This window comes from Equus asinus, chromosome 4, assembly GCF_041296235.1.
Source record: "Equus asinus isolate D_3611 breed Donkey chromosome 4, EquAss-T2T_v2, whole genome shotgun sequence".
Lineage (NCBI taxonomy): Eukaryota > Metazoa > Chordata > Mammalia > Perissodactyla > Equidae > Equus > Equus asinus.
Genome location: NC_091793.1, coordinates 33,032,575 through 33,057,131, shown reverse-complemented (window position 1 = coordinate 33,057,131; position 24,557 = coordinate 33,032,575). Strand labels below are relative to the sequence as shown.

General features: G+C 38.0%; 1 long non-coding RNA gene across 1 annotated transcript in view; it reads right to left on the bottom strand.

The window, feature by feature from the left end:
• The window catches only part of LOC139045167 (uncharacterized), a 67,483-nt gene that overhangs the window by 21,147 nt on the left and 21,779 nt on the right, over positions 1-24,557 (bottom strand). Inside the window, exons 3-4 of the long non-coding RNA XR_011503051.1 lie at positions 15,719-15,926; positions 7,983-8,206 (exon numbers count right to left, since the gene is read on the bottom strand). This is a non-coding gene — a long non-coding RNA (uncharacterized lncRNA). The remainder of the gene's footprint in view (positions 1-7,982; positions 8,207-15,718; positions 15,927-24,557) is intronic.

Sequence of the window (24,557 nt, the reverse complement as noted above, 5' to 3'; positions counted from 1 at the left end):
TGTTTTGTGTGATCTAAATGTGCCCTTAAATTTATGAGACCAAAAGGAATAGAAAACTCACTTTAATTTATTGTTGAATCTCTGTGTTCAGCCCTTATTTTCTAAGTGTACTTGGTCAAAATGCATGCCTCTAGGTTACATAGTAGCCTGCAAGGTTATCCATCTGACTGGTGGCCTAGAAATATTTCGTACTTAAAAAGATAAGTCCCAAAGCACATGTAATGCCTAAAATATTCTCTCTCTACATTTCTTTCCACAGCAAGGCTAAAATTTTGCAAAATCAGAAGACTGAATTGTGGAGTTTGTGGTCAAGGAAGAACAATAGAATTAGGAAACTTCCTTCATCCTACAAGAATATCTTGGAAGATTCTGTGCCAGGACGAGTTCTTCATGCTAACTCAGCTCTGTGTGTGTGTGTGTTTTGGGGGTGGCACTAAGATAGAAACTTTTTCCTTATTGTTCATTCATAATCCGTTGTATTTCTGTGGTATCTGTTGTTATTTCTCCTCTTTCATTTCTAATTTTATTTATCTAGCTTTCTCTCTTTTTTTCTTTGTAAGTCTGGCTAGAGGTTTGTCGATTTTATTTATCTTCTCAAAGAACCAGCTCTTTGTTTCATTGATCCTTTCTCCTGACATTTTTGTTTCAATAGCATTTATTTCTGCTCTGATTTTTATTATTTCTCTCCTGCTGACCTTGGGTTTTATTTTTTATTTTTCTAATTTAATTAGGTGCAGTTTTTAGATTGCTTATTTGGTTTTCTTGTTTGTTGATGAGAGCCTGTATTGCAATGAATTTCCCTCTTAACACGGCTTTTGCTGCACCCCATATGAGTTGGTATGCGATTGGAAAAAATGCTTGTTATAATTTCAATCTTCTTAAATCCATTGAGGCTTGCCTTGTCTTCTAACATATGGTCTATTCTTAAGAATGATTTGTGCACACTTAAGAAGAATGTGTATTCTGCTGTTTCTAGATGGAGTATTCTATATATGTCTATTAAGCCCATCTGGTCTAGCTTTTCATTTACTTCCACTGTTTCCTCATTGATTTTCTGTCTGGATGATCTATCCTTTGATGTGAGTGGAGTGTTGAGGTCTTTTACTATTATTGTGTTATTATTAATGTCTTCTTTTAGATTTGTTAATAGTCACTTTATGTACTTTGGTGCTCCTGTGTTGGGTGCATATATATTTATAAGTATTATTTATTCTTGATGGAATGTCCCTTTGATTATTATATACTGCCCCTCTTTGTCTCTCTTTACCTGTCTTATCTTGAAGTCTACTTTGTCTAATATAAGTATTGCAACACCAGCTTGCTTTTGTTTGCCATTAGCTTGGAGTATCATATTCCATCCCTTCACTCTGAGCCTGTGTTTGTCATTAGAGCTGAGATATATTTCCTGGAGACAGCATATTGTTTGGTCCTGTTCTTTAATCCATCTCACCACTCTGTGTCTTTTTATTGGAAAAGTCAATCCATTTATGTTTAGGGTGATTATCGATATATGAGGGCTTATCTCACCACTCTGTGTCTTTTTATTGGAAAAGTCAATCCATTTATGTTTAGGGTGATTATCGATATATGAGGGCTTAATGTTGCCATTTTAGCACTCGCTTTCCAGTTCCCCTGCATTTCCTTTGTTTCTGGTCTTGCGTATTTTAGTCTACGAATAGAGTTATGTAGTTTTTTATACTGTGTTTCTTCGTTTTCTCCTTATTTATTATTTGTGTCTTTGTTCTGCTGTTTTGTTTAGTGGTTACCCTGAGGTTTGCATTCAAGATCTCGTGTATAAGATAGTCCCCTTTCTGATTGCTTCTAATTTCCTTAGACTAAACCAATTCAATCCCTTTCCTCTTCCCCTCCTAAGTTGTTTTTCTCACATCTTATCCCATCTTGTCTTATGAGTTTGTGGTTAAAATGATGAGATTATCCTTGTTTTTGGTGTTTTCCTTCCTTTTGTCTTTAATGCTATATTTGAGTATTTGCTATCCTGCTCTGATTCTGTCTGCCTATTTATCTCTTTACTCCATGCTTTGTAATCCCTTTCTCTCTTTGTTTTTTTTTCCAGTATGATGGCCTTCTTGAGGATTTTTTTATTGGTGGGTGGGGGGTCTCGTGGCTATGAAGTCCCTTAGCTTATGTTGTCTGGGAAAGTTTTTATTTCTCATGCTATCTGAAGGATATTTTTGCTGGATAGAGTATTCTCGGCTGAAAGTTTTTGTCCTTCAATGATTTGAATGTGTCATTCCAGTCTCTCTTAGCCTGTGAGGTTTCTGCAGAGAAATCTGCTGAAACCCTGATTGGGGTTCCTTTGTAGGTTATCATCTTCTGGCTTGCTGCTTGTAGTATTCTTTCTTTGTCATTCAATTTTTCCAGTTTCACTACTCTATGCCTTGCAGTAGGTCTTTTTACATTGACATATTTGGGAAATCTTACAGCCTCTTCCACATGGATATCCTTCCCTAGGTTTGGGAAGTTCTCAGCTATTATTTCTTTGAACAAGCTTTCTACTTCATTCTCCTTTCCTACTGGAATACCTCTAATTCTTATGTGCATTTTCTCATTGAGTCGGATATTTCACAGAGACTTTCTTCATTTCTTTTTAGTCTTAGTTCTCTCTCCTCCTCTATCTGGAGCATTTCACCATGTCTATCTTCCATTATGCTCATACCCTCCTCTATGATGTCTGCTCAAGCATTCAGGGAATCCATATTTTTTTTTATTTCTTCCGTTGTGTCTTTCATCTCTAATATTTCTGATTGATTCTTCTTTACAGTTTCAATCTGTTTTGAGAAGTAGCTCCTGAACTCATTGGCTTATTTATCTACATTCTCTTCTACCTTGTTGAGTTTTTTGATGATAGCTGTTTTGAATTCTTTGTCATTTAGATTACATATTTCTGTGTCCTCAGGACTGATTTCTGGGTATTTGTCATTTTGTCTCTGGTCTAGAAATCTAATATAATGTTTGATATTGCTAGTGGTAGTGGCTCTGTTCTTTAGCATCCTGGTGTTATTTTGTTGCAGTTACCACCTAGTGCCACTGGGTGGGGGTCAAGAGCCACATATTCTGAGCACTCAGCCTTTAACCAAAATCCCAGGGGCTGGAGCCACTGTGGTGGGGGTGGGGAGAGGGGTGCTTTCTCCTGCATGCACTTGGGGTTTTCTCCCTCTTCCCTCACTATCCACTCTCCTGGGGTGTTGGCTTGATAAGATCACCTCCCCCACGAAAGCATTCACCCCAGTAGATGGCTTCCCTCTAGTCTGCAAGGGCCCTTGGGAGTCCTTGATGTTCCTACAAACAAACGTCCCTCCCCATCAGAGGCTTCCTGCTGTCCCAGATTGCAGTCTTTAAGGACAGGGAGTGAAGATTTCTCTTACCCCCTTCCACATCCTCTGAGGGGTGCTCCAGGCTCTCTGCCCTCTGTTGTATGGCTGTGTGAGACTCTCCAACATTTTTGTGTTGTGTTTGGATGTCCTCTGTTGGATTATGGATGTTTTTTATATTGTATATTGGAGGGGAACGTTTTCTGAGGGACCTCACTCTGCCATGGTGCTGACGTCACTCCCTTATTGCTCATTCATCGTTGGGCCTAACACCTACCTAAGCTTTATCAAAAATCTCCTTCCTTCATTCTGTAAATTTCATTTTTACATGTTTGCTTTGGTGTTTATTTTTTGTTTTGTTTTTAGAACCTTCTTCTTCATGGACCAAACCCATTTCAATGTTTTGCTTAGCATTCCTGATGATATTTGGGGTGGATGTTAGGAAATAGACAATGTAAAATTCATTGTCAGCTGTATATTACTCGCATCCCTGCTAAAATTCTTCAATATCTTCTCATTGCCCTGTGGATTAAATACAAACTGTTTACCTGATGTAAAAGATCTACATGGTCACTCTCTTAAGGCATTCCCCATTTTAGGATTCTCTTCCTAATTCACTACCTGTGAGTAACTATTCTTCAGTTGTTGAGTGTTGTATTCTAAAAATATCAATTAGGTCAATTGTTTAATAGACTTATACTCTTACTGATATTTTGGTCTACTTTTTCTAAAAGTTTCTTATAAAGGATTATTAAAATCTCCAACTATGACTGTGGATTTTTCTATTCTCCTATTACTTCTGTCAATTTTTGTTCCATATATTTTGAAGCTCTTTGATTAGGTGCACACACATTTAGAGTTTTTGTGATTTCTTGACTAATTTTACCCTTCTATCACTATGAAATATCGTTTTTTATCTCAGGTAATATTTCTTGTCATGAAGTCTATTTTTTTTGTCTGATATTAATTTAGATACACCAGCTTTCTTGCACTTATTGTTGCATTATTTTAATTTCAACCTATCTGTATGTTATGTTTGAAATATGTTTCTGGTAAGCAGTATATAGTTGAGTTTAGTTCTTTTATCCAATGTGGATAAAAAATGAAGCATTTAATCCAGTTAAAATTTTTATGTTTAATTTATTTTTACTTTTTATTTTAAAATACTTTTGGATATATATAAAAGTTACAATGCTACAGAGGGTTCACATATACCCTTTAGTCTTATTCCTCTGTTAACTTACATAAATGCAGTACAATTATCAAAACCAGAAAATCAAAATCAGTAGCATATTATCTATTCAACTATAAACTTTACTTGAATTTCACCAGTTTTTCCCATGATGTTTCCTCTCCTCTTCCAGAAGCTAACTCAAGATCTCATACTGCATTTAATTATCACATCTCTTTGTCTCTTCCAATCTGTGATCGTTCCTAAATCTTTCCTTATCTTTCATGACCTTGACACTTTTGATGAGCACTAGTCACTTTGCAAAATATTTGGATTTGTCTGATGTTTTCTCATGATCAGATTGAGATTATGCATTTTTGGGGCAAGAATACCACAGAAGTGATGTGTCCTTCTGAGTGCATGATGTCAGGGGATACAAGACTTTGATATGTCTTATTGCAGGTGTATTAATCTTGATCACTTGGTAAAAGGGGTGTCTGCTGAGTTTCTGCACTATAAGGCTGTTATATTTCTCTTTGTAATCGATAAATATCCTGGGGGAGATACTTTGAAGTTATGCTAATGTCCTGTTTCTCCTCAAACTTTTGCCCATTAATATAGACATCCATTGGTAGATAGCATATTTCAAACTTGTAAATACTGCTCTGACACATTATTGGGTAATATGTAATTATGCTAATTTCAAGGGAGGTCAGAACAAGAAAGGCCACTGTGACAGGTATAAGCAGCCATGCCGCTTGAGGTAGATGACCTGGCAGTAACAGGGTAAAAGAGGTATCTATGGCAGAGAAAGATACCAAATGGAGCCCCCGGAGGACCAATGGGAGAATCACTGCTCAGAACTCTACAGTTATAGAACCAGGCCGTGCCATCTGCAGCAGAGAACTTGTATATCATTTGAAAAACAGCTCATGACATGCTACAGGGCCATGGTAGAAGCTGAGTGCTTGACTATGGAAAAATCAAGTAACTTTCATGTGCTGGTTACTTTGAGACCCACCAAATTGTCAGGTAAGGCAGGCTGATCAGCAATTTATCATAAGATGGATATGGTATATCTCGGATTGGAATTGAGCAGGCCAGAAATTGCAGTAATCTACACGAAAAGGTTGCCCAGATATTTAATTTATGTCACCAGTTGTTGCATGACACCACTCCCTCAGCTCACATCTATGGCTTCATGAACTATGATCAGCTTATAAAGGAGGAAAAAAACCCAGATTGAGTTTGTAAATGGGCCACCTTGAAAATGAGTGCAAGATGGAAATTAGCTGTTCCTACAACAAAGTTCCAGTCAGGGATGGTCCTGGAAAAGAGTGGTAAAGGGAAATCCTACCAATTGGTAGAGTGTTGTGAAGTGCCCTCTGGCCATCCATTTTATGTGGAGGGAGAAGTGGCTCTATGTAAAAGTATTCATAGACTCATAGGCAGTAATGAATGGCTTAGCTGGTTGATCAAGGCTCTATAATGAGTGAGATTAGAAGTTCAGGGAGAAGGAGGTTTGGGGACGAGACATGTGCATGGATTTATGGGAATGGACACAAAGTGTGAACATCATTATATTACCTGTTATTATCATTGTAGAAGAGGCACTAAACAACCAAGTGGAGAGGATGACTCCACCAGTTTATGTCAGCCAGCTTCTGTCCTCAGACATCTCATTGCTAGCAAAACGGGTTCATGAATGTTAGAACCATGGTGGGAGAGACAGAAGCTACGCATTGACTCAACAACCTCGGCTCCGTCTCATCAAGACTGTTCTAACTATTGTTGCTGATGAATGTCTGTTCTGATGAGAACAGAGACCAGAGCAGGGTCTCAACTAGGGTAACACATTTAAGGAAATCAGCCAGCTACATGTTGGCAAGTGAATTACACCAGACCCCTTCTATCTTAGAAATCACAGTATTCCTATTTCTGTACCAAATTACCAAAATTCTAGGGCCTTAACACAGCACACATTTATTTTCTTACAGTCTAGAGGTCAGAAGCGCAAATGGATCTCCTTGGGCTAAAAATCATGCATGATGATTTACGGCTGTGTTCCTTCCCGAGGCTTTAAGGGAAAACCAATTTTCTTATCTTTTTTCACTTCTAGAGACTACCTACATTCCTTGTCTCATGGTCTCTTCATCTTTAAAGTGAGCAATCACTCTGACATCTGTTTGCAACATCACATCTCTTTCTCTGACTCTTACTTTGCTGCTTTCTTCTTTCATCTTCTAAGAATCCTTGCATTGCATTGTGCCTATCTGGTTAATCTCCCTATTTTAGGATCATTGATTTAATTTTACCTGCAAATTCTCGTTTGCTATGTAAAGTAATATATTCATAGTTGTATTAGTCAGAGTTTTCCAGAGAAACGAAACCAGTAGAATATATAAAAATTTACATATATATATACATATATGAGAAATTAACTCACAGGATCTTGGAGACTGAGAAGTCCTATGATCTGCCATCTGTAAGCTGGAGACCCAGGAAAGCCAGTGATGCAATTCAGTCTGAGAACAAAGGCCTAAGACCCAGGGGAGCCAATGGTCTAATCTCAGTTTGAAAGGAGAAGATGACATGAGATGGCCCAGCTCAACAGTGAGGCAGGAAAAAAAAAAGGGTGAACTCCTCTTTTCTCTGCTTTTTGTTCTATTCAGGCCTTTGATGGGTTGGATGATGCCCACCAACATTGGAGAAGGCAATCTATTTTACCTAGTCGACCAATTCAAATGCTAATCTCATCTAGAAACACCGTCATGGACACGTCCAAAAACAATGTTTAATCTGGGTACCCCATGGCCAGTCAAAGTGACACATAAAATTAACCATTACAAGTCCATCCTTTGTCAATATGGCACCCACATACATCTACCTAAACCAAACAATCTCCAAGAAAAGACAGTAATAAAGTCCTAATTCCACCTAACATGATACAACTATCCTGTGTAACACTGAAATCACAGTAATCTCTTCCCCAGAAGAGGAGATAAAACCCTTGAGTGATGTTTACTCTTCTCCTTGATATCCCATAACTTAAAAACTATGATTCCATGATGCAAAATTAACAATATTTAAATAGTATGACATAAAAGCAATACATACGTCTCATGTTACATGATAAGGGAGTAAGGAAAAAAAAAGAGTTCACTCACAGCTGTATTCGTATCAAAATAAGCAAGAAATATTCATAACAATTAGAGTCCTTTCTGTAATTGATCACATGGTCATATTTATTAATTACCTTCTTCTACTACCTATTTCGTATTCCCTTTGCCTTCAACAAGTACCTTAGCTGATCATGGTTCTTACCTGGTGGGGTGGCCCTAAACTTCATTCCTGAAGGGTGTAGGACATTAGTATTTCTGCTTGGATTGAGTTGTAGTTCTCCATTAACCTTAATCATAGGGCATAGTAATATGAAGAGATTCCCTAAGGGCCTGTATTCCAGACATGTTCTTTCTTACCTCCACTGTGGAGTAGTAGCCTAATTTCCCCTTAGTAGTCAGGATCAGCCATCTCCACCAGGACAGCAACTCTGTTTTTTGCCTGTTGAGTCAGAGGCATGAGGAGCCCAAAGTGATTGGGTGGCAGTCTTAACTTCCAGTTTGGTGCAGTCATTATTGTATTTCCTGGTGGAAGCATTCCTCCCTCTGGAGCCAAAACCTCATGATCAGCACACCATAAAGTCCTGGGAACAGAAAGTAAAAATTTTGTTAGTGGATCACTAGAGGGAATAATAAGTGGTGACACTCTCAAATTCACCCCTTGGTTCCTGGACCTGTGATTCCTGGCTATTGGAGAAATAACATCCTATATTAGACGCTGATTGAGAGCATATACAGCATTCTGGAGAAGCTTCTCCCAGCCCTGCAAGGTACTGTCACCTAGCTAGCTCCATAACCGAGTCTTCAAAAGGTTGTTTCACCATTCTATCAAGCCAGCTGCTTCAGGACCGTGGGGAACGTGGAACACCAGTGAATTCCACGAGCATGAGCCCACTGCTGCACTTCTTCTGCTGTAAAGTGAGTTCTTTGATCAGAAACAGTGCTGTATGGAACACCATGATGGTGGATAAGGCATTCTGTAAGTCCATGGATGGTAATTTTAGCTGAAGCATTACCTGCAGGGAAGGCAAATCCATATCCAAGAGTGTCTATTCCAGTAAGAACAAAATTCTGCCCCTTCCACGAGGGAAGTCATCCAAAGTAATCAACCTGCCATCAGTGGCTGGTTCATCACCCAGGGAACGTTGCTATATCAAGGACTAAGTGCTGGTCTCTGTTGCTGGCAGATTGAGCACTGATCAGTGGCAGTAGCCAGACCAGCTGCAGTGAGTGGAAGTGCATGTTGCTGAGCCCACGCATACCCTGCATCCCTGCCACCATGGCCATTTGGTTTATGAGCCCCTTGGGTGATGACAGGGGTGGCTGGGGAAAAAGACAGATTGGTATCTACAGAACAGATCATTATTTCCACTTGATTATTAAAATCCTCTTGTGCTGAAGTCACCATTTGATGAACATTCACATGGGATACAAATATCTTCACATTTTTTGCCCATTCAGAGAGGTCTATCCATATACATCTTCCCCAAATTTCTTTGTCACCAATTTTCCAATCATGGCTCTTCCAAGTCCCTGACCATGCAACCAAACCATTGGCCATAGCCCATGAATGGTTATGTAATCACACATCTAGCCATTTCTCCTTCCAAGTAAAGTGAACAACCAAGTGCACTGCCCAAAGTTCTGCCCACTGGGAGGATTTCCTTTTACCACTGTCCTTTCAAGAATGTCCCAGAGAGGGGCTGTAGTGCTGTAGCTGTCCACTTTCGAGTGATGTCTCAATATCATGCAGAACCATTTGTACACCAGGCCCAGGTCTTCCCTTCCTCTGTCAACTTTCTGTGATAGGGAACAATAGGGAACTTTCTGTGAGGCCATAGGTGCAGGCTGGGAGAGAGAAGACATGTAGCAAGAGTGGGGACCATGGACATTTGGACTACTTCTTCACGTAACTTACTTGTGCCTTCAGGACCTGCTTGGGTGCAATCACTCACACACACACACACACACACACATATATATATATATATGTATGTATAATGTATATCTGTTTGATGATGGAATGTTGCTCTGCACATCCAACTTATGGCTTGGTGGCTCAGACAACCCCCAGTTCATGATGGGTAGCCCAGATTACCTGGTAGCTTGTTGCCTCATGGTCAAGCATTCGATCTCTATTAAGATCCAAATGCAGGCCAAGAGCTGTTTCTTGAAAGGAAAGTAGTTATCTGCAAATCATGGCAGGGCTTTGCTCCAAAATTCCCAAAATCTCCACTGCAATTTACCTATAAGGGCCTGCCAAGGGCTCCAAACAGCATCTTTATCTGCCACTGACATTTCAAGCACCACTGTGATGGGTCACATGGGCCAAGTGGCAGAGCAGCTTGCACAGCAATATGGATTTGTGGTAGAATCTTCTCTTATTCTGGATCCCACCCAAAACTAGCAGTTTTTTTGTATCATTCAGTAAATGGGCCAGATTAATACACCCAAATGAGAAATATGTTGCCTCTAAATCCCAAAGATTCCCACGAGATGTTATGCTTATTTCTTGGTTGTAAGAGAGGCCAGATGCAACAACTTATCCTTCACCTTAGAAGGGATATCTCAACATGGCCACACCACTGGGCCCCTAGAAATTTCACTAAGGTAGAAGACTTCTGAATTTGAGCTGGATTTATTTTCCCTCTCTCACATGCAAATATCTTACCAATAAATCTAGGGTAGTTGCTACTTCTTGCTCACTGGGTCTGATTAGCTTAATGTTATCAATGTGATGGACCAGTGTGATGTCTTGTGGAGGGGAAAGGTCATCAAAATTCCTGCTTACTAAACTATGACATGGGGATGGAGAGTTGATATACTCCTGAGGTAGAACAGTGAATGCGTATTGCTGGCCTTGACAGCTGAAAGCAAACTGCTTCTGGCGGGCTTTAGGGACAGGGATGAAGAAAAAGACGTTTGTCAAATCAATAGCTGCACACCAGTTACCATGGAATGTGTTAATTTGTTCAAGCAATAAAACCACAGCTGGTATAGCAGCTGCAGTTGTAGTCACCAACTGACTGAGCTTTTGATAATCCACTGTAGTTCTCCAAGGCCCATCACTCTTCTACAAGTCAAATAGGGGAATTGAATGAGGATGTATTGAGAATCACAACCCTTGCATCTTTCAGATTCTTGAGGGTGGGACTAATCTATGCAATCCCTCCGGGAATGCAGTACTGCTTTTTGTTTACTATTTTCCTAGGCAGAGGTAGTTCTACTGGCTTCCATTTGGTCTTTCCTACCATACCAGCCCTGACTCCACATGTCAAGGAACCAATGTGGGGCTTCTGTCAGCTGCCGAGTATGCCTATTCCAATTATGCATTTTAGAACTGGAGAAATAACCACAGGATAGTTTTGGGGACCCACTGGGCCCACTCTGAGATGGACGTGAGCTGAAGCTCCGTTCGTCACCTGACCTCCATAAGCCCCTAATCTTGGCCACAGTGACGTTTCGAGTCTCTGGAATTAGTGTCAGTTCAGATCCAGTGTCCAGTAGTCCTGAAAGATATGATTATTTCCTTTTCCTCAATCCAAAGTTACCTCATAAATTGCCACCGGTCCCTTTGGGGAAGACTAGGAGAAGGATTAACAATATAAATTTTGAGTAGTGCACCAGGGCCCTTCCTCAAAGTTATCCAATCATCCGTACATTCAGGTGTTCTGGGTTTGTAAACTGGCTCAAGTCTGGGAATTGATTAAGGGGTTGTGATTCTGGTTTTATAATTCAAGTTAGACTTTTGTTCACTTGATCTAGAATTTTTCTGCATACACTGTTCAAGTAAGAATACAGCAGGCTTTCTATCTATTTCATTTCCAGGAACACCATGATCAATAGCCAATGCCAGTGGTCTGCACAAGTCAGACTAGTCTGATTGTTGCTTTGACGCCGCTGTCCATTGTGGTACCCATTCCCACCTGGCCTTCAGTGGTTAAGTGCCTCCACTTAGCCCCTGCCACCCCAGGATGCAATGGCTCACATTGCATTTAGGTTTCTGAAATCAGTGACTGCAGTTCCCACTGTGAGGTCCGGCCTTCAGAGAAGAACAATCACAGAGCTTTCAAGGATGCTGAGGCTCCCCTCACAAATTTATTCCTAACAGTATTAGTGACAGGTATGTCTTCCGGGCCCTCCCAGCCAGACCAATGACAAATCTGCTCTTTTTTCAGTGACATTAGGAACAACTAACCAACATTATTATATTTCTTAATTTTCTAAAAATATTTGAAAGCATCATATATGGAATCATCTACCTCCTTACTTTTGTTATAAGTGGTTGATTAGGGGTATTCAATGCAGATAGTTTGCATTTCTCTGTAACAGTTCACACCACGGACAATCAGTGCTCTCTTTACTACTGGAAATAGAGTCATTGATATCTTTGAATCTAATTACATTAGAGGGCCCATTCCAGAAACCCAGAACCAATTTAGAAAACTCATCCTTAAAATTATGTTCCTCTAGAATCACCCTAGGTATCAAAATCTGTATTAGTCAGGGTTCTCCAGAGAAATAGAACCAGTAGGAGATGTGTCTATGTCTATATCTGTATCTAGAGAGAGTGAGAGATTTTCTGGGAATAATTGACTCACATGATTGTGGAGGTGAAGAAGTCCCCAATGGGCTTTCTGCAAGCTGGAGACCCAGGAAAGCCAGTGGTATAATTCAGTCTGAGTCCAAAGAAAGACCTAAGAACTAGGAGAGCCGATGGTACAAGCTCAGGCTGAGAATAGAAGATATGAGATGTCCCAACTCAAGCAGTGAGGCAGGAAAAAAGGGGAAGAATTCCTCTTTCTTCCACTCATTCAAATGCTAATCATATCCAGAAATACTGTCACAGACACACCCAGAAATAATGTTTAATCTGGGTACCCCATGGCCAGTCAAACTGACACATAAAATTAATCATTATAACAGGTTCTGAGGATTAAGATATAGACATCTTTGGGAGTCATTATTTTGCCTTCTGCAATGAGGTTGACACTTCGTCTGTATTTGGCTTTGCTTTTCTTGATTGCACTACTTCAGACAGGACCACTATCCAACGGCTCAGAGTAGCTTATTCATCGACATGGAATTCTGCATAATGTTATTTCAGATCAAGGCACCCACCATACAGCAAAAGAAGTGTGGCCGGGGGCACACAGACATGGAATTCATTCATCCTGCAACATATTGCACTATTCAGAAGCAGAAGCTGCTGGCCTGACAGAGTGATGAAATGAATTCCTGAAGAAGCAACTGAAGCTGCAATTTGGAGATAGCGCAGTGCAAAAATGGGGCTCTCTGCTTCATGGAGCAGTACACATCTCAACCAGCAGCTATTATATTGTACTATATCACCAACAGACGGAATATGTGGGTCTGGGAAGTAGGAGTGCCAGCACTCACTATCACTTCTTCTCTCTGTTATTTTAAGCTCTATGGGTCTAGAATTTCTAGCTCCCAACGATGAGAGGGTTTCACCAGGGCATGCAGTAAGAATCACAGTAAATCAAAAGTTTTGGCCATTATCTGATTACTTTGGGATCTCTGTGCCGTTACATCAGGAAGCAAAGAAAGGAGTTTCTCTGTACCGATACATCAGGAAGCAAAGAAAGGCGTTGTCATATTGGCATGGGTAATTGACCAAGATCGTTATGAGGGAATGGAAGTGCTGTTCATAAAGCTGGCAAAGATAAATGTCTACCACACTTAGGTGATCCACCGGTGGGCTCACGGTATTCCCAGGCCCAGTTATAATTCTCAGTGTATGAGCACATCACCAGTGGTGTTTTGGGGCACAGTAAATACGAGCTCAAGTTTCTCAGGGATGAAGATCTAAGAAAACCCAACAGACAAGGTAGCCAGACCAACAGAAGTTCTAGATGAGGGAAAAGGCCATCTAGAATGGGTGATGGGTGAGCAACATAATGAATAGTATCAGTTATGGTCTAAGGACCAATTGCAGCAGCACAGTTTGTAGTTCGTCCAAGTAAATTTCCTCGTGAAAGTTTTCCCAGAAATTGTGACCCACAAATAGTTCAAAGAAGCTGTGCCTTGATGGAGTGAACTTAATGTGCAAAGCAAGTAAATCTGAGTGGCAGAAGTGGTGAACCATAATTGACGCTGTTGGTACCCCACTCTGATCCCCCCTAACAGCCAGTGTACCCATTCTCTACTGTTGTGTTGACCGATCAGTCTCCAGCAAATACTACTTTGCTAGAGATCTGCCTTCAGCCAAATGGGAGCTTGGCCCAAGAGGCACTGTAGACCACTCCCACATCCCTGAAGGCTGAGCTTGGCCCGTGACTGACTGGCATGGAATACAAAAGCTTGCCTCTGTTGTCTCAAAGTGGGAACAATTCTGCAGTGCAATCTTTGTTCCAAACCTTGCCCAGGTGGTCAGACTGAAGCTAGTCTGCATCTGAGACTTTCTTTTGCCTGTTCTACCGTGCTTCCACCACCTCCTTTCTTCTAAAAGTGCTCCCCAACAAATTACTTGAATAAAAATCTATATACTAGCTTCTGCATCTAGGGAACTTGAACTAAGACAATCACCACCAGATCATTTATTTAACAGTATGCGTATGTTTATATTTAACATACACACACATATATATGTGTTAAACAAAATATGTTTATAGATCTTGTATTTCCCACTTACTAATCCTTGAAAGCAAGATATGTTCTTTCTTATTTTCAGTCTTTTTATAGCCTCATGTATAATACTATCAACATAGTAGGCCTTCAATAAACACTTCTAGATGTAAAGGCAAGAACAAGCCAACCGTGTGATGAACTTTTCTCTGCAAAGCACCCCTTCATAACAATTCTGAGCTATATTCTCCATAAGTGAATTTTTAATGTATTTTACAGTGGAAAGTTGGCTGATAGAAGACAAGCACAAAGATATCACACTAAAGCCTCATGGTCTCAATTCCTTAGTGAACAGCATCATTTTTATTGCTGTTTCCAAAATGAGATCATCTTTCTCCTCTGCTTTCACATTAACCAAATTTGTCCAAAGATCTGGCATTAATATCATCAGCCTGGGCTATTGCATGAGTTATGCTAACTGAGTTTTAAAATATAGCCATTAGCATGCTATGGAGGAAGATTTGATCTCATCATGCTATAAATCACTTGTTTTCCTGAGAAGATTGGAAATATGACAGGCAGCTGTGCTTTATCAATGTTTTCATTTGTACATATATCTTTCCCACTTCAAAGTTTGCAGGAGAGAAGTGAGATAATGTGATTAGGTAGCCAAGCATATTCAATGTTCTGAAAAGTAGGTCATTGTTGAGATTAACTGATGGATTAAAAGGATTTAGAAAGGTGGTAAATTTTTGATTTGCATATTTTTCTAAAGAGTCTTGACTCTTGTCAAGTCCCCCTCCCACGTTTTGCAGAGCAGCAAGCCAGAGCACTACATCTAGCAATTTAGTTGTTCCAAATTACTCTTGCCTGTTTTTTTTTTTTGACCTTGAGCAAATTATCAGTATTTCCACACTAGATTTATTTTCCATAATCTATCAACTGCATTGCTTTGGGGGCACTGAAAATGAGACAGGAGAGTGCTAATGTGACAGATGAGGACTGAAATAATTAAATAGTGCTCAGCATAAGGCTACTATATATCTCTTTGACCAAGCATCCTTTGAAAATGCCTTAAATGCCAATTAAATAAAGGCTGCTTAGTGGTGAGCATTGTTCAATGCCACTCTTCCTTTTGGCAATTTTGTTCTCTTCAATGGCACTTTCAAAAAGATACATTAATAGCCTTCTACTAGATGGGTGAACATAATTTATTCTATTTGGTTCTTTAGTTCATCAGCTAGCACTTTATTGTATGAACAGTACATATTATATACATGTAAAAATTTGAAAAATGATTCCTTTTAAGAATTTGAAGCAAAAAATCGAAATAAATATTCTCCCACTCAGCTGTTCATGCAACCATTCATTAATTTATTCAATAAACCAGCTCATGTTTAATGAAGAGAGAGGCATATAAATAAATGGTTACAATAGAGTGAGTATATGTAATAAGAGTTGTCATGTTCATGATGCACATATGAGAGCACAAAGAAAGGACAACTAACCTGAGGATGATATCAGGAAAGTCTTCCTGGCAGAAAGTATGATGCCAGCAGCTGTGTCTTGGTGAATGAATCACAGCCAGCCAGGCAAATTGTAGGACGAAGAACAGCCTGGGTAAGGTGAGATGCGGTGAAATGGATCAGGAAGAATGATTTCAAGAAGAGAGAAAAACACATATGAAATCAGTGCGGCAGGGCTAGATGAAGACTCCTAGAAGGAAACGCAAAATGACATGCTATTTTTTTTAAATGATACAAGATATACATCCATGCTGAAATTAAAATAACTTCTTTCTAGATTTTCTGAAGGCAAAATTCTGGATATATTCGTCCAAATGAATCTTTTATCATTTGGGGGATGTAGAGTTGGATGGGCGTGGATGTGGATTTGATTTTTCTGGTACCCTATTACTTAGGGGAATAATCTAGCAATGCACCAGGGTAGAAGGCTGCTAGCATGGTGTGGATGTGAAGTGAGCTGAAGTGTTTGGCAGGTCCACATCATGAATCCACTCTGATTGATATGCCAAAGATTTTGACCTTTATGGCTGACAACAGGAAGTCAATAAAAATTTACGAATTATAAGCAGAAAAGAGACATGAGACCTTGATGATATAAAGTCCTGGCCTACTGCTTATTTAATGCTTATTGAGCTCTAAGTCATAGTTAGGAGAGATATGGTTAGGAGAGGACAGAATAAATCATCTAAGTCATTATTTTCATGATCCTATGTCTTAACACAGACAGAGGCTTTTATTTTCTTATTTGAATATAACGTCTTTTCTTTCTCTAATGAAATAGGTTTTTCATTAATACAAAGCATGTCAAGAAGGCAGTTTCCTATTGACGGTCAATAACAATGAATAAATCAAGAAATATTTATTCAGGGTCTACAATGTGCCCAGTACTGTGCTTTCCTATGGGTAAATGGAAGTGAATATATCTGAAAACTAGTTTTAAAGAACTTAATGCAAATATTGTATAAGATAAAACTAAAGCCTGAACCCATGTGGTTTGATTATTTCACTAAATAATTGCTTGATCTTACATTAAGGGACAATTCTGTAATGTTTTTTTAAAAATCCTACCCAAGCAATTGTAATTTTGATAATATTCAAAACTATTGTTTGTTCTAATAATTTTAAATTTTGAAACACTTACAGCAATCTGAAAACAAACTATATGTATTGCTTATTTGAATCTCCTGATTTTTGATGAATATCAATCAGTCCAAAACCACATCATTTGAAAAAAAAATCATATAATTGACCAGTCAAGTTAGTTCTTCACATAAACTGTGGCTGAGAGAGGAGAGTAAAACAGCTCAGTGACACTACTAATGTAAAACCATCAGTACTTAATCACAAAGCCAAATGAAATCAGTCTCAGGGCCCTATTAAATCCATAAACTTCACCATTCACAATTAGAAACTACATATAGAAACTATATATATAGTTACCATACATCCTTTTTAAAACTACAAAAGGCATTCATTCTAGTTGTAAAAAGTCAAACAATATAGAAGTGTGTAAGATGACAAGTAAAATTCCTCATCTTCCTTTTTCTCCTGTCCAAATCCCACGTCAGAGATGGACATTGGGTCCTGCTTAGTATGATTCTTACTGTCTTCATTCTCCATATTTACAAACAAGTGCAGGTGCAATATTGTAAGCCAATGAGATCATGCTATGAATTCTCTTCTGTGTCTTGCTTGTATTCACTCAACATTCACTTGAAAAACTTTTCACATCAATGCTAATAGGTATACCTTTTCCCTTACAATATTGTACAGTATTTACATATTTCTTTATGAATACAAGGTATTTACTTGTATAGACACAAGATACTTTTTAAAATATTTGCTCTTTTGATAAATTCTTATAGCTTTTTATAAGTTGCAAACAGTGCTACAATGATCTGCCTTATATGTATTCTATTTAAATTCACAGGTGCAAATATTTCTCTAGGATGAAATTGTAGGGTAAAATCCATACATCCTTTTACTGTTTTAAATGTTGTTAAGCTGAAAAAATATTTCTACCAACAATGTATGATACATGATGTCACTATTCATTTCCCTACATCGTTGCCAATACTGAGTTTCAAAAAATCTTTAAAATTTTATTTAATTTTATTGACTAAATATGGAATTGCCTTGAAAAAATTGTCTATATGCTACTTTCTTAACTTTCTAGTTAACATTTCTGTTATTCATTGAAATTAAGTGAGTAAAGGCAAGACAAGTGGCAATTGAAAATGTTTTGCTAAAACTTCTTCCTCTAAAGTTGTATATAGTTACATACAAAAGACTCTATTATTACATAGAGATCCAGGCCTTCTTCCAAATTATAACACACAGCATATGCTGAAAAATAGTTATATAACTACATATCAGGTATTTCAGTTTTGTACTACAATTTAACTTGAAAAGGAGTCTTTTAGAGTTAATAAAAGTCCTTATCCTTTGTATGGCATAGAAAATCATCATCATACTGTGAACTCATGGACAGCTGCTTGATTAATAAGTCTTACAAAGAAGGTTGCTGATTCAAACAGAAACAGGAGTAGAAATAGAATGGATTTGCCTTCTTTGGAAAGAATTGTTATTGTGAATTTCTACATGTGCTAATGAGTAATATAAAACGTTGTACTTTATTCCACGAGTGGGTTCTTATTTAAAAAAAAAACAACCTTGGTAATATTTTATTTTATTTGAAAACAAGTCAATGTAAAAAGGGAGATCACTAAGACTCCAGGATTTCTCCTCAATAAATCTATCACATTCTGTATGACTGTAGGCTAAGGTCCACAGAGAGCTAGACAAGCGAAGCCGTGTAGAGGTTTCTGCCATAAAATACAGTATTTTGTTATCCTAAAGGAGTTACCTAAATCTTTCTTGGAATAAAATGGTAAAATAATAATAATCATGACCATCATCAGCCCATGACTGAAGCAGAGGCCAAACTCTAACTGATACTCGAGGCCAGGAAAATTTGGATTCTAAATTTCTAAAAGACATAAGCTACAAAGAAAATCTAGACATGTATAAATGAATTTTAATGTTTATGATTGTTTTTTCCTATTTCTTAAGATTCTCATGTGTTTTTATTACTTGGTTGTACATGAGCAAGCTAATTTAGCAAAAGCTACACTTAAAAGACAAGAATTTGAAAATCAAATATACGTATGAAAATTCATACGCAAGGTTTTTATGAACGATGCAAATATTCTTAATGGAAAGAGACTATTTCTTTTACAACACAAAAGATGGTTTATACTAGTAATGGTATCCTAACTCAAGAAGCCAAACTCTTGTTCTTTTTTTCTTCTTGTTTTACTTTTTAAAATTATTTTATTGAGGTCATACTGGTTTATAACATTGTGTGAATTTCAGGTGTACATCCTTATATTTTGACTTCTGTATAGACAGCATCTTATTCACCACCAAAAGTCTAGTTTCCATCCATCACCACACATACGTGCCCCTTTACCCCTTTCACTCTCCCCCAACCACATTGCCCTCTGGTAACCACCAATCTGTTTTCTGTATCCATGGAACACTTGTTCTTGACAGTTGTAGTATTCTGCTCTTCAGTGCTATCCAAATAGCCATGGTCAAATTACTAACTCATTTTAGGAATAGGAAACATATACCATTCATTCACACATTTATTCAACACCCATTTGAGAAAATTATTGACTCTTTTTTTTTTTTTTTTTGAGGAAGATTATCCCTGAGCTAATATCCACCACCAATCCTCTTCTTCTTGCTGAGGCAGACTGGCCCTGAGCCAACATCCATGCCCATCTTCCTCCACTCTATATGTGGGACGCCTACCACAGCATGGCTTGCCAAGCAGTGCCATGTCCGCACCTGGGATCTGAACAGGCGAACCCCCGGCCACAGAAGAGGAACATGCACACCCAACCACTGCGCTACCAGGTTGGCCCCCTTATTGATTCTTTTTAATATATTGAAAGTTATTTTAGACAATTTACTCTAGGATCAAACTGTTAAAAATATCCAAATCTCAAATTTCCCTTCAACTACCTTCCTGGCTTTCATAGCTGTTTTTTGTAGACTTTCCACCATGATATTACTTTTTTCTTTTAAAGGATTGGCACCTGAGCTAACAATTTGCCGATCTTTTTTTTTTTTTTTTTGCTTTTTCTCCCCAAATCCCCCCAGTAGATAGCTGTATACTTTTACTTGTGGGTCCCTCTAGTTGTGGCATATGGGACGCTACCTCAGCATGGCCCGATGAGCGGTGCCATGTCTGTGCCCAGGATCCGAACCAGTGAAACCCTGGGCCAACAAAGTGGAGCGCACAAACTTAACCACTCGGCCACAGGGCCAGCCCCTGATATTACTTTTATAAACATTTTACCTGCTAAAAGGCATCCTCCTTATCTGCATCTTCATTAATCTTTCCTTGACCCTAAAGAGACCCCAAGTGCAATCTGGTTGGCTTGTAGGACTCTTCACAATGCACGCAGGTCATTCCCACCTCTTTTCAAATCTTATTTCATGGTCACTGTTCTCTTTGCATGATATCCAGCTGCCACAGAGATTAATTGTTGTGTCCCTTGGTTGTAGAATGCTCTAATCCTATTTTAAGGAACAATTTTCATATGTTGATTACTTTAGAAGGACTTTTCTGTTCTAAGATCTGAAATATACTGTATTTAGTGAGTCAGGAGTTTTAAAACAAACCCAAAATATTTTTGAAGAAGAAAAAGAAATGTGGCGCAAGTGGACAATGAGTGGTGATTGAAAAGCTTAAAACGTTTTCACTAAAAAAGAATGATGACTGCCATATTGACATAGACGAGTTAATCTTATTTTTTTCTTCTGTTTTGGGCCTTCGTGTTCTCTACCTAATTGGTTAGTGTTAAGGATTTAAAGGGTCCTAAAATTAGGTAATTTCTACTCTGCTACTTACTACTTTGGGCAAAATCTGTTTTTCACCTGTTCGATCAGAATAACACTTTTATGGCCTTTGGGAGGAAAGCTTTGCACGCATTTCCTGGTACATAATAATACTCAGTGGCAGCTAGTAGTATAGTGCCTGACTAAGAACTAACTACCAACAACCTCAGGCTGTTGAGCCGTTTCCCAGGAGTCCAAGGAGGAAAGAAACCAACTCCTGATGCAAAAGAGAAAATGTTTTTAAATCCAGGAGACTATTTATAAATATTTTTTGCTACTTGGTAAATGACTAATAATTCATAAGATAAAAATCCTTGCATTAGCAACTGTTTACGAACACATCCTAAGAAATGTAAGAGGCTGTATAAGGAATATCATTTATTTCAGTTTCATTTCTGTAGTGGCAACTGCCTGTGGTGATGTCTGTGTTATTTTATTCAAATGAGGAATTTCAGATTGATATCAGATTCTCATGACATAGTAATTCAAATGTATTGAGAAATAGGAGGAAGAATTCAAAATATTCTCATACAAAATGGCATTGGAAAAGACTGAAACACCTTCTCACTAAAGTGTCAAAATGAAAAAACAAAAAAAGTGTAATTGGGAGGATAAATTTTTTAAATAAAATTAGAAATTTATGTAGGGGCATTTCTAATTTGCCTGTAAATTATTTTCTCACTCTTTCCAATGAATTTTATAGTGCTAGAGCAAGGTGTTTTTGCATCTTTATTAACATGATTACACTTATCACATATTGCTTTCTTTTTCAAATTTATTATTTTGAACTGCTGTCTACTTCTGTCTATTTATTCTTTTCTGGCACAGTTAGCAATGAGTCAAGATGGTGTCATTTCACATGCAAGCTCCAACACCATTCCAGGCCCTTTGACCCTTCTTCAAATAGCTAATCCCCTGGAGTGAGGAGGTGGTGGCAGAGATGGCAGTAAATGACAAGGTGCTGAAAATTCTATTGCATTCATTAGCTACTTAGCTGTCAAGGTCTTTATTTCTATATGCGACTGCTGAAACTAGTATGATTTAAATAGATTGCAACATTTTATAAGAAAAAAATTAAAAAGAAGCTGATTCTTGAGAACCATTGTGGCAACACACCTATAAACATTTTCATGACTTTGATTTTTATTCCTACTACATTTAAAACTAAAATTTCACTTTGGTATTCAATAGTTGTGTAAATTTCCATATCATCCAATAATGCTTTATATTAAATAATCACTGCGGCATTACCTAAAAAAAAATTATTCAAAAGGGGTAATTTTCAGTAGGCTTTGTCAAATTTATTCATTGTCCCCTGTGGTAGGCAGAATTCTAAGATGACTTCCAATGACCCTCGATCTTGAATAATCTCTTCTTGAGTGTGGGTGGAAACCGTATAGATTAGCAGATATCATTTCCATAGTTGTGTTATATTATATGTCAAAAGGGATTTCTGCAGAGGTAATTAAGTTCCCGAATCAGTTAGTTTTAAGATAGGGAGGTTGTCCAAGTGGACCTTATCTGATTATGTTAGCTTTTTAAACAAACAGAGATAGAGGAAGTGAGAGATTCAAAGCACAGGAAGGATTCAACGCGCACTTGCTGACTTGAAGATAGAGGAGACCACATAGCAAAGAACGAATGTGGGAGGCCACTACGAGCCGAAAACAGCCCTCGATGACAGCCAGCAAGGAAACAGGGACCTCAGTCTTACAGATGGAAGGAACTGAATTCTGCCGACAACAAGAATGAACTTGGAGCCAGACTTCCCCCCAAAGCCTCTAGACAGGAAACCAGTCCTATAACATGGTGAGTTTAGCTTTGTGATGCACTGAAAAGACAACTAGCTATATCAAGTCCTACTTCTGACCTACAGAACTGTGAAGGGTCATTTTATGTTGATACATTTGCAGGACATACTTTGTTACACAGCAAGAAAAACTAACACACCCTTTTTCCTCCCCAAAAAGCTTGAGTTAATTTGCACTAAACATTCCAAATTAACTGCTTGTTTTGGATGTTAAAAGTCACCTTTTTTTTTTTTTTTTCAGGTATCATCTATTTTGGGAAGCACTTTTTATTTTAATACCAGCTTTAAATGTGTTAACTTTTAGCTAATGTGGGAAACTTTTCTGAATGTTCCTACACTATTTTATATATTCAAGCCAGGTTTCAAATGTTCATTGATGGGGATGAAGGTAGGAAGACATCTGGGCCGTTAAAATTTCTCTCTGTTAAAAAAATCCAGATTGGAAAAGTAATAAAACTACATAGCTTGCTGAGACACATCGTATTAATACTAAATTTAACTCAGAGGATGAGATGAAAAGCAAACAGAAATGTAATTAAAAGCAATTTAGCTGAGGAGAAATCACAGGGAAGATTGCTCAGATTCGAAAAGGAATTTCATGGAGAATGATGCGTTTGAAGATACTATCTATCTTCTTCTAAACAGAGGAGTTTCCAGAGAGGGGCTCCAGGGGCAAACACTGATTAATTTACAATACAAGTTCTCCTATTTATCTGATGTAAGGAAAGAATGATAGACTATGGCACCAGAGTACCTTCTGGTTTTAGATGAAGAGAAATTAAAGATTAATTCCCTTTTACTACCAAACAGCTAGGACAAGCCCAGGCAATGTGCAGAGCAAAGGTGTAAGAGACTGACTCAGATCTGGCTTGTTGGTTAGCCTTCTCCCAGTTCAATAGCATATGCTTCTATTTTGTAGAAAAGGGGGCAGTGAAAGCACTATTCTTTACAGTTCAGTTTTAATTTAATTTAGGAAAAGAGCTGTGAGGGAAAATAGAAACTTTGCAATTTCTTTCATCTGAGAAGCTCCAATTTAAAATATACAACAACTGACTAAATGAGATCAAGGCTTACTTTCTGCAGATCTTAGCTTTGGGGAAAATTGCAGCATCTTGCAGGGCAAGAGAAAGAGCTAAAAGGATCATCTTAATGTATGACATGAAGTTGTTCAATACTTATCTCGGAGTACGTATCAGAAAACTTATTTATGGAAATTCTCAACAGGAAAGCACTTGCTTAAGAATAAGTCACTTTAATTTTTTAGATCTATTGCTCTGAATGCCAATATCGCATTTATTTAGAAACTTATAGTGCTATATTTTATTAGAAAAATTATTGTTTAATCTATTTCTCACAGAAAGCAAGAGCTATTGGGAGTAAAACTGATGAATATAATGACTGAGCAATCTCTAGTAATAAGAAAAGCTATATTATACATATTCTTTTACAATCCTGGCTGTCACCTAGGATTCAATACAAAGAGAAGCTAGCATGTAAGTTCCACAAAGTGCGAACACATTCCAATGTCTCTCCCCTAAGGGATTGTACCTGTAGGAGGACTCAATTCTCTTTTTGTTCTACCAGTTTCCATTATTTCCAGACCTGCAAATCAAAATATTCACTTATTATTTCATTCATTAAATACCACCTTCATATAGTAATGAATAGGACAAAGGCCCTATTTTTTTGTGGCTTATATTTTAGTTGGAGGGAAATGTCAACATGATCTGAAAAACAAATTACAAATTTAAGCTCAGAAAGGAAAAGGTATATATACAAAAATATATAAAATATATAAAAGTTTGCCAAATTTTATTAGTAAAAATTTCTGTAATGCATGTGGGAATGAATTTCTAGGACTCAACCAAGGATCTGGATGAATTTATTGATAGCTGATGAATTTGTCAGAGATTCTGAATTTGATGCTGTGGTTCTAAATGATAGAAAGTGTGATTTGATGATGGCCCATCTTAAATGAAGTTGGAATTATAGAAATTCCCCTGGAATAATCTACCAGATGAATTACAAAGACTTTGAGAGAAAGGAAGGCTGGGATACACTTATCATGCTTGAATCACCATGTACCCACCACTTAAGTTC